Source organism: Sturnus vulgaris, unplaced genomic scaffold (genome assembly GCF_052056855.1).
Source record: "Sturnus vulgaris isolate bStuVul1 unplaced genomic scaffold, bStuVul1.hap1 Scaffold_521, whole genome shotgun sequence".
Classification (NCBI taxonomy): Eukaryota; Metazoa; Chordata; class Aves; order Passeriformes; family Sturnidae; genus Sturnus; species Sturnus vulgaris.
The window spans coordinates 432,155-443,384 of record NW_028276515.1 but is presented as its reverse complement, the minus strand read 5'-3'; the positions used below and the strand labels follow the sequence as shown (position 1 = coordinate 443,384).

General features: G+C 49.0%; 2 long non-coding RNA genes across 2 annotated transcripts; one reads left to right on the top strand and one right to left on the bottom strand.

Annotated features, from left to right (window-relative positions):
* The first annotated feature begins 5,541 nt into the window (after window positions 1–5,541).
* On the top strand, window positions 5,542–8,413 carry LOC148217636 (uncharacterized). Its single transcript, XR_015800930.1, has 3 exons — window positions 5,542–6,001; window positions 6,664–6,762; window positions 8,275–8,413. It is a non-coding gene; the product is annotated as an uncharacterized LOC148217636 (long non-coding RNA).
* Window positions 7,110–8,516, bottom strand: LOC148217635 (uncharacterized). Its single transcript, XR_015800931.1, has 2 exons — window positions 8,395–8,516; window positions 7,110–8,068 (listed from the first exon to the last, which is right to left on the bottom strand). It is a non-coding gene; the product is annotated as an uncharacterized LOC148217635 (long non-coding RNA).
* Between the last annotated feature and the right edge of the window lie 2,714 nt (window positions 8,517–11,230).

Genomic DNA, 11,230 nt, shown 5'->3' with positions numbered 1-11,230 from the left:
AGACCATGGAAGTGACGTGTCTGGAAGTGAAACCAGCAGTCTGCTTCCCCAGCCTCCTGGAAGCCTCTAACAGCTACACAGGCAGTGAGGGGAGAGAACAATTCAACCTAAAAATAATTTTCAGTAGCGTTCTGCACTGCTGTTAAAAATACTGCAACCAGGGAATGTGGTGTGGTGATAACTATTAGGCCTGTAAGTCTGGTAACTGGGGCTTTTAGCTCAAACATCTCGGTATGGCTACTTTGAGCCTTGTAAAAGCTGCGTTAAGTCCAATTTCTTGGGTAGTTCTACTAGCTCTAGCCTTGCTTTTCATCCCCTCAGTAACAAAGCAACTCCCTCTCGAGAATGTTATTTACTTTCCATATGATGTGCCTACCGATTTCTGGAATTGCAAATGTCTTTGGATACATGCGTGAATTGAAGTTTCAAGAAAGCTGTCAAGCTGAAATAAAGGCTTGCCATAATGCAGAAGAAAATGTTTTATGGAAGAACTGAGAGGTCCCTAGCTGGGCATAGAATTTGCTATACTAAGGTGTGTTCCAAACGGATCTGCCATCTAAACAAGCAGAAAAATAGTTGGAATGTAGTGAGTTCAATTTAACTATTGCTAGAAAGAGGAATTATTAGCAGAGTTTGGAGCATGATATCACTAGCAGCAGTAAGACGCTTTTAGCTTGCTTCTCATCAATTACTTGTAAAAAGCATTTGTACCTAGTGTGTAGCAATTAATATTTCCCCATTTTCTTCCCCCCCGCCCCCCAGTCTCAGGTACTCCTTTTATTTTACCCTTTTCTGTCTTGTAACATCACCTTCCTTTATTTTATTCTATCTTCTGTTCTCAGAACATCGCAGCATCCTCTGTCAATGTGAAAGCATTTGTTCATCCTGTCTTGGAATGGCTGTCAATGTTGCCCTCTTCTGGATCACTTTTTTTTTTTTTTTTTTTTTTTTAACAATATGTTGCTAAATGTCAGGCAAATTAATCCACAAACACCAGCGGTTTATGTCCAAAAAGGAAACGGAGGAGTCCTTTTTGCTTTATTCGAATAAAGGGAGAGGCCATGGGACATTCCCCTGGGATCTCTCAAATTTTTGGAGGACGCAGCCTCCTTTTTATCCTATTTTCCCGGCCGCATTTCCCTCTCTCTTTTCCCATTGGCTGAGGTACTTGAGAGGCACAGACTTCCCGGAACGCCTGATACCTGAAATTCCCCTCTAATGTATAACCCTCCCTTTTAATTTTTAATTCTTATAGAATTCATAGTTTCCCCCCGTTGCTTCTTTCATCTTTCGATATCCAATTTCATTTATCAGCAGCCCTGCAGTTTGTTTGTAAAGGCAACTATCTCTTTCCATTCATCAATCAGTGGAATCCATCCCATTGTTTCTTTTATCTCTCAGTGCTAGCCTTATCTACAGGCTGCTCCACAGCTCATTTGTAAAGACAAATTCAACATTCCTCTCAGCTAATAAATGAGAAGTTAGCTGAAAAAAGTAAAAACTGGATTTTTTTTCCGGTGTGTGTCGGACAATACAGTGGAGAGAATTTGCGGGAGGATGATCGAGGATATCCTATTATAATATCGTTCTCGGACATTTTACTATTTTAGATCATCAGTTGTATTCTGAAAGAAATCTATTTTCATGATATGTGTACGTTTGCACGAAGTTATAGTTAAATATAGCTTGCGGCTGGGCTCTTTAATGAATAGGGGTATTTTTGGTTTTAATTCAATATTTTATGCTTGTGGTGTGTAGTGTGCTGATTTATTTTTTAATGTTATTTACTACGTGCGCTTTTGTTTTTGAGTGAAGGTAACTTTCTGGATGGCTTTGTATTTGAGGCAGAATGAATTGAAGTAGGTTTTTAAAACTGATTTTTCATATGTACGATGGGGAGTTTAGTAGGGGCAGCTCTGATGGTGGGGGCTTGGTTGTTAATTTTATCAGACGGCTTTTGTTAGATACAGCTTTTAATTCTGGAAAGTTTTTTTTTCTAATGTGCTTTGAAGGTGGTTTTCGAGGATGTATGGTATAGCTTTATTTTGTTTGTAGATGGTGTATGATAAGGGCTATGGTCTGTTTATCTAATGCCATGTTTTTTCATTCAGGTGTTGATAAGGGAGTTCTTGAATGGCGTTTTGTGTTGTTTTTGTTTTTGGTGGGGCGTTGTTTTTAAAGGATACCTTGATAAGGTTTGCCGATGGCGTTCTAGGCTGTAGCATAAGGCATAGGGTAGTTTTTGAATTATTTTGTGGTGGCTTTGATTCTTGCCAGTATGTAGTGTTTGTTTGAGGTAATGCTGTGTAGCTAATTTCTGTTTTCTTATTAATATTAGAATTGGAGTGTTGTAGTATATGGGCTGTTATTATATCCTAGGGGTTCTATTTATTTGGTTGGATTGTTTTCTAGTTATGGATAATTTTTCTCAAAAAACCATTTTCAGGATTTCAGGCGTGACACAAAAGAACGCTCAGATTGCTGGAAGGGAAACGTGTGCCCAGATTGTCTCGAAGCAGTGCTGCTGTCGGTTCTCGTTCAGTTGTGTCTTCTGAAAATGAGACTGTTGTATTCATTGCGCTGTGCTAAACACTTGTCATTCTCCCAATGCCAGGAAACAGATGAAGCTTGAAGAAAGAGGAAGGAATTTGGAAGCGTACAAACAAGCTGAGAAGAGGTTCAGAGATCAGGGTGCTCACTGGCAGCAGGGGCTGGGGTTAGGGCTGAGCAGGAGCAAAGCTGGAGCACATCAACCTCACCTCGTGTTTTCTCGGGGGCTTTATGGCCCTGGCAAGAGAGAGATGTTCACTGACGAGTCCCAGGCCGAGCCGTGAGCACAGCATGTTGTGTTGGAGCTGGGGTTTTTTTTTGAGACGTTCAGCAGCCACACTCTCTAGTCAAGAGTCCTGAGGTTTGTTGCTGCTCCACTTTCATCCTCATATCCAGCTTCCAGCCCTTTTCTTCTCTCTGTCCAGTGTGTCTTTTGTGTTCCTTTCTTGTCCTGTGTGCTCCCCATCCCATTCCCGTTCCCTACGGAGGGGGAGGGTGTGGAGACTGGGGGCTCCGACGTGGTTTGGGGCACCCCAAGGTCCCTGGGAAAGGGAGCCGGGCTGCGCTGGAGGAGCAGGTGAGTCGGGCATGGGGGGGGGGGGGGGGGGGTCGGGTCATGCTGGGTGCCAGAACATTGAGAGGGAGGGGTGGGTGTAGAATGCATGAAAAACAGAACCATAAAAATACCTAAATATAGTCTAAAAGGAATGTTTAAATGCTTTTTATTTGGGTAGAGGCACGGTTTTTATAGCTAATATAAAAATAAAATATAAAGAATAGAACTAGATTGGTATACATGTAAAATATAATGAAATATAAGTAGCAAATATCTATGAAAAATCTAGCGTATAACAGAAATAATGCAAATATAAGAATATGTATAAATATAAAATAGAGCTATGAGAATGGTAATAAGAATGGGGTAAAACATCAGTGAGAAATGGAAAAAAAACACATGAAAAATGGTGGGAAAATCAGTGAGAAATGGAGAAAAATCAGTGAAAAACGGGGGGGGGAATCTTTGAAAAATGGGGAAAAAAATCCGTGAGAAATGGGGGAAAAAAAATCCATGAAAAATGGGGGAATAAATCAGTGAGAAACGGGGAAAAGTGGGGGAAAAATAATTGAGAAATGGGGAAAAAATCAGTGAGAAATGGGGAAAAAATCCGTGACGAATGGCGGGAAAAGTCATTAAGAAATGGGGGAAAAATCAGTGAGAAACAGGGAAAAAAATCAATGAGAAATGGGGGAAAATTTGGGACAAAATCAGCGAGAAATGGGGGAAAAAGCAGTGGTAAATGGGGGAAAAGTCGATGAAAAATGGGGGAATATTCAGTGAGAAATGGGGAAAAAATCCATGGAAAACAGGGAAACAATCCATGGGCAATGGCGGGAACAGAGCGAGCTGTTGTCGCTCGTGCTGTGGTGGCCGATGCTGTGGGGAAAAAATAAGTGAAAAATGGGGGCAATAATCAGTGATAAATGGGGAGAAAATCAGTGATTAATGGGCGGAAAAATGCATGAAAAATGGAAGGAAAAATTCAGAGAGAAATGGGGGCAAATATCAGTGATAAATGGGGAAAAAAATCAGTGATTAATGGGGGGAAAAATGCATGGAAAATGGGGGGAAAATTCAGAGAGAAATGGGGGCAAAAATCAGTGAGCAATGGGGGGGAAAATCGGGAAATATCCATGGAAAAATGGGGGGAAAAAATCAGTGAGAAATGGGGGAAACATCATGGTGAAATGGGGAAAAAAAATCTTTGATAAATTGGGGAAACAAATCATTGAGAAATGGGGGAAAAATCAGTGAGAAATGGGGAAAATATGGGAAAAAATCCACGAAAATTGCGGGAAAAAATGCATGAAAAATTGGGGAAAAATCAGTAAGAAATGGGGAAAAAATCAATGAAAAATAGCGGGAAAAATCAGATCGGCGTTCGATAGCTAATGCGTGCCTATGGATTAGATCGGAGATCGATTGATCGCGCCTGCCGATCGATTATATCGGCGTTCGATTGCTAATGCCTGCCGATCGATTAGATCGGCGATCGATTGATCGCGCCTGCCGATCGATTAGATCGGCGATCGATTGATCGCGCCTGCCGATCGATTAGCTCGGCGATCGATTGATCGCGCCTGCCGATCGATTAGATCGGCGATCGATTGATAGCGCCTGCCGATTGATTAGATCGGCGCTCGATTGCTAATGCCCGCCGATCGATTAGATCGGCGATCGATTGATCGCGCCTGCCGATCGATTAGATCGGCGATCGATTGATCGCGCCTGCCGATCGATTAGCTCGGCGATCGATTGATCGCGCCTGCCGATCGATTAGATCGGCGATCGATTGCTAATGCCTGCCGATCGATTATATCGGCGTTCGATTGCCAATGCCTGCCGATCGATTAGATCGGCGATCGATTGCTAATGCCTGCCGATCGATTAGATCGGCGATCGATTGCTAATGCCTGCCGATCGATTGCTAATGCACACTATTTGCACACTCCTTGCACACCCTTTGCACTCATACAGAGGCAGGAGGTTTCTCAGTTCTGGTCGGGGTTTTTTGGGGCGTTCATTCAGGGGGATTTCCTCAAGGATTGGGACACTCCTTGATTCCATCCCTTGCCTGTCTCCCAAGCGCCACCCTGTGGGCAGAGCGCGGTACTGCGCGCCTGCCTCTCCCAAGATGGCGGCTCGGGTGTCGCTCCCCGACCTTCTAACTCTGGCTGCAAAAGGAGGGGGGCACAGCAAGGAGCCCGCTCGCTCTAGTGGGATGCCTGCGCACGACGCCGACACCGATCCCACGGGTGCGATTTTCGGCGGCGTTTCCAATCGTGCGGACATCTCCTTCAGCCCGCTTCGGCCCGGGGGAGAGGGGCGGGGCCGCCAGCGATGGTCCCGGCGCAGCCCGGGCAGGCTCGGGGCGGAGCCGGGGCTTGGCGAGGCGGGGCACGGAGGTCCCGGGGACGGGACCGGGCGGGGCCGGGGCGGTGCTTTAGGGGCGGTCCCCAGTGGTCCCGGGCGGCACCGGGGGCGGGGCCGGGTGATCCCGGAGCGGTACCGAGCTGTGCTGGGGACGGTGCTGCAGGGGCGGTGCCGGGCCCGCCTCAGGGTGATTGAATGCCCAGAAATCGCCTCCTCTGCCCCGTGCTCACACTGAGCTGCGGGCTGCAGCGTGCTGTCGGAGCTCCGCACACAGCACGGATTTGGGCTTCCCCTCCTCTGAAACCCTCTCCCCCTTCTTCCTCCTCCTCATCTTCCTCTTTGTCCTCTGTCACTGCTGAGGCTCTGGAAAGAACTGAAATTCTGCAGGGAGAGATGTCCTCTCGTGGCCCCAGGGACTGCCTCGGCACGGGCCACGAGCGCCTCCGGCCCCTGCCTTCTCCTGCTTGAAAAGATCACCTGGAGCCCGAGCTCGGGGGGGTGAAATCAGCTGAAATCCAGGTAACTCTGTCAAGTGCCCCCCAGGGACATCGGCGGGGCTGGGGGATGAGGGTTTGAAACAGCAAATTCTTTGGAATATACACCTGTCCCTGTGCCGATGCTGCTGAGCTTCCTGCCACAGTATATCCCCACTCCATGAGGCGCTGTGAGGTTATGACAGTGGGAATTGAGCAGGGAATTCGGGGCTATGGGCATAATTCACGGGAGCTAGCAAAGCTGACAGCCAACCCCAAATCGGGGCACAGCACAGAGAACAATCTGTGTGCTGCCCTGTCAGCTCAAGCTCCTGGGCTGGGAAGTATTGGGAGTTAAATGTATGGAATTACACAAATCACAGCAACTGGCATCACCCAGAGGGACAATCCAAGGCCCAAACAATTCCTCCACAGTCCACTCTGGGAAAAACACCCTGTGCCTGCCAGGAGCTCTGACCCTGCTTTTCCTACCAGCTCCTGAGCAGTGTCAGGGCCACCACGACGCCTTTAAAATCCAGATAAACCCCAAATCCTACACAGTGAATAATCCGAAGAAAGTACTGAATTGTTGTCATTAAAAGCTCAAAACTCATTAAGAATTCTATGACAACAGTGTAATGGACTCCCAGGAACCTCATGAATGCTCTCGGTTTCATTTTTGTGTCTTTTTACTCCCTCATTTGGCAGCTTGTAAAACTTATCCTGGAATTCAGAGGTCAAGCAGGATCGACTTTGGATTGACCTTCACCTCTGTTCCCACTTTGTGCAAACACAACTCGTGCCCAGGTGGGTGAACTCATCACCTCAGCTTTTCACTCCAGAGTATCCCCTCCTTATTTCCCTGTAGATGAACTCAGATCCACTCCTCACCTCCACTGGTCATCCAAGCGTCCATTCTGTTCCCCACAGGCCCTGGTGGCCCCGGGGAGCTCCCTTGGCCTTTCTCCTGCCCCTCTGCAGCCCGAGGTCGCTACACAAACAGTTCTTGTGTCCCCTCTAAATGACCCCGGGTTTTCTGCTCAATGAATGGCATGACCCGTGCCCACTGCTCATGATTCACCCAACCAAAATCAAGAGCAAATGTTGCTTGGGCTTTAAGAACTTGAAATAACTCTGAAGCAAAAGAAATCACCTTTTTCTTCTGGTTTTTATTTTTTCATTTAAGATGCTGGACTTGCCTCTGTGGATGTGTGCTGAGCTCTCACTGCAGGGGACTGTCAGGCCTGAATGGCTGTGAGTTCGTGTTCTTCTCAGTAGGGAATCAGAAATTATTCTTAGACCATAGAATTGTTTTCTGAAACCTTTCCCCTTTCCTCTTTGTGCCTTTGAATTTTTCAGCTGTTCCCTGTTGTCACTTCCCCTGCCTGACTTCTGTGCAGCTCCTAGCTGGGAAAAACTGGGAAAACTTAGGGGGTACAGAGGTGGAATTTTTGGCTGGATTTTTCTAACATTTCTAATTTTGCTGAACTTATTTCCCCAGTGAGAAGAGCACGAACTCACAGCCATGCAGGCCTGACAGTCACTGCGGGAAATCTGACACAGTATTAATAAGTAACCTTTCCTGAGAGCAGTCACCACCCCAGTCCTCCAGCCTTGTCAAATGTTTGCAATAAATGGACCCAAGTTCTAATCCTTAATCTAAATTTATGTCAGCTTTTGTTAGAAAGATACCGGACAGTAAATCATACAAGAGAATTTAAAAATTGCACAAAGAATAACAGGCCCAGACCAAACCCAACCGCCCCCATCACCGCTCCACCCCAATTTTGGGAGAAACAGTGATACAGTTGATAAATACTCTCCTTCCACACTATTCAGTCCTTCACCGCACATCCCCAGAGAGGAGTCCCTCAGACCTTGCTCCCCTGAACACCAGGAGAGCTGGAGTTTCACCCAGATCCCACATTCCCATGGCAGTTAATCCCAGCAGGGAGGCAAAGAGGAACCCTGCATCCTCTGACATAGCCCACAGCACGGGCAGCACCAGGAGCCCTCCAGGCTCAGACCTCTGGTGCTGAAGCCTCTGGGCTTTGGCTGCTCAAACACCACAGCTCTTGGCAAAGATGGCAGGAGAGTCGTGATTCTTCCTGTCCTGAAAGAGAGGAGGAAAAGAAAATTAAGTCGACTGCAGAAGGATTCCAGCTCTCAACTTCTGCTCTGATTCCTCACTCTGGGGTTTTATCCATGACAAGTGACACCAATTCAGAGTGCCCTTTTCCAGCATTTTTATTCCTAACTATTTCAGACATTAAAAGGATGCTCATTTCTCTTATTGTATTCTTTGCTTAATTTTATTAGCGGCATTTTCATCCCAGACCCCACTTGTCAGTTCTTCAATCCTTTAGCACTGGACTTGGCACAAAGGGATACCCGTGGTGCTGCATCACAAGAAATCCCAAAGAGAAACCCCTTCCAAACCTGACGGAGAAAGCTTTCAAGGCACTCCAGAACACAGACAGCTGTTCCTGCCTTGTCAGGCCACACCAATTCTGTCCCATCCACCTGAACTGTGCAGGTGAGGAAAAGGCTTTCCTTGCTCCTCGGGAATCACTGTCTGAGACCATGGATGTCCATCCTGGGCAGCACCTGGAAACAACGTGGGAAAGGCAAAATGAGAGTGTTTTCTATCAGAAAATTACTACTACTAATAAAAATAACAATCAGAACTTCTGGACAAATTTAGTAACATCACTTTGATATGAGAAATACAGGCCATGCCCATCCTTGTAGCCCAGGTGAAAACAGGAAGGAGAACTAGAGGAAAAGCAGAGTCCCTTATTTGATCTCTGGACACAAACTGAGGCCTTTTCCCTGTGAAAGCAAACTCACCCTTCCAGGGTTCCTGAGATCAGCTACGAGGAGGCTTTTGGCACTCCAAGAGCAGCTGGGTCACAGCTGGATGTGGCTTGGGTCTGGGAGACACCGTGCTCCTTCTGGAATTATAGCACGCAAATGCCTGCTCCTGGCCCCGGGCCCGGAGATAAAATCTGTGGGGTTTTTCCCTGTGCAACATTGTTCACCCCTCCCAGGTTCCTGAGATCTGCACAGAGGAGGCTTTGGGCACCCCAAAGGCAGCCAGGGTTACAGGTGGGGGCAGCTTGGGGCTGGGAGAAATCCTCATCCATTTGGAATTTTATCAGGCAGAAACCTGGCTGGGTGCACAGGTCTCTGGACACGACCAGTGGCCCTTTCCCCTGTGAAACAAAACTCACCCTGCCAGGCTCCTGAGACCACTTAGGAGGAGGGGTTTGACTCTCCAAGAGCAGTCGCAACGAGAGATGCTCACACAGAAGGCCATGCAGAAGAGGAAACGAGCGCACCCGCAGCCCCCCAAGGCGCGCCCCAACGCCCCAGACCCGGCACCGCCAGCTCGGGCAGTCCCATAAAGCATCCCCCGCCTCCGCAGCGGCGGGACAGGCGGGGCCCGGGGTCCCGAGGAAACCGAGCGTGCCCGGAGGCGCGGCAGGACGGCAGCGCAGCGCCGCCTGGCGGCGGAGCAGGAGAGCAGCGCCGGGCCCCATGGCAGTATCGGTACCCGTGCGCCCCCTGCTGTCCGCGGCGATGCAGCGCCCGATGCCGAGTTCCACGCCCGTGTCGCCGAGGGAGAGGGGCACCGCTGGCTGGGGCCTCCCCGCCGACACGGACAGAAGCCGAAGCAGAAGCCCCGGTGCCATTGGCGGCCCCTACCCAGCGGGCCGGGCTCCGCCGGGCCCGCGGCCCCGCGCGGTATCGGGTCGTCCCGCTCCCGTCTTCGTCGCACCCGGGCCCTGCTCCTGGCATGAAGCGCGTCACCGCCCCGCGCCGTCCCGCCCCCCGCGCGTCATCGCGTGCGTTCGGCGGCCCGCCCCGGGGGCAGTGCCGGGGGCGCTACCCGGGGCGGTGCCGGGGCAGTGCCGGGGGCGGCACCGGGGGCGGTGCCGGGGCGGTGCCGGGGGCGTTCCCGGTCGCCGTGCCGGGGTAGCCCGGGGAGCGGTTCCGGGAGCGGTTCGGGGGGCGGTGCCGATTGCAGTCCCGGTCACTGTCCCCAGTCCCCGTCCCCAGTCCTGGTCCCGGTCCCAGTCCCCGGTTCCGGTCCCCGATCCTGGTCCCAGTCCCAGTTCCCCGTCCCGGAACTCGATCACGGTCCTGGTCCCAGTCCCCAGTCCCGGTCCCGGTCCCTGTCTCCAGTCCCCGTCCCCGATCCCGGTTCCGGTCCCTGTCCCAGGTCCCCGTCCGCGATCCCGGTCCCTGTCCCATTTCCCCATCCCGGTCCTCGATCCCAGTCCCGGTCCACGTCCCCGATCCCGATTTTTCCCCCCCTTTCACACTGATTTTTCCCCCGATTTATCAATGATTTTTTTCCCCATTTTTTCCCATTTCTCACTGATATTTTCCCCCATTTTTCAGGGATTTTTTTCCCCATTTCTCATTGATTTTTTTTCCCATTCTTCATGGAGTTTTCCCCCCGTTTTTCACTGATTTTTCCCCATTTCTCACTGACTTTTTCCCCATTTTCCCCCATTTCCCACTGATTTTTCCCCATTTTTCATGGATTTTTCCCCCCCGTTTCTTACTTATGTTTTTCCCCGATTTCTCATTGATTCCCCCCCCCCCCCCCCCCCCCCATTTCGCACTGATTTTTTACCCATTTTTCCCCATTTCTCACTGATTTCTTTCGCCATTTTTCATGGAATTTCCCCACCCATTTCTCACTGATTTTTCCCCCATTTCTCACGGATTTTTTTCCCCATTCTTCAGGGATTTTTTTCCCCATTTCTCACTGATTTTTTCCCCATTTCTCAATTAACTTTTCCCCACTTTTCCCCGTTGCTCACTGATTTGTTCCCCCATTTTTCATGGATTTTTTTCCCCATTTCTCACTGATTTTTCCCCCCCATTCTTCATGATTTACAGGATACTCTATCGTTAATGGAAAGCAATTAAAGGAAGGGGGGAGGTTACCAGCCACCTGGTCAGCTCAGACAGCAGAGCTGCACACGCTTGTGAGAGCCTGTGAATTATAGCAGGACAAGACATTAAATATATTTACTGATTCTAAATATGCATATGCGGTAATACATTTATTTGGAAAACTATGGGGAAAAAAAGAGGTTTATTAAGCTGCAGAAGAAAGAAGAAAAAAATTGGTTTACAAGGGATGGCAAGCAGTGGATACCAAAAGCTCTAGCCTTACAATTGTTAAAACAACTTCATTAAAGGAGTCGTTCTGTGCCTTCTTTGGGGTGAGGAAAAAAGGCTGAGGGGGGCTCCGACG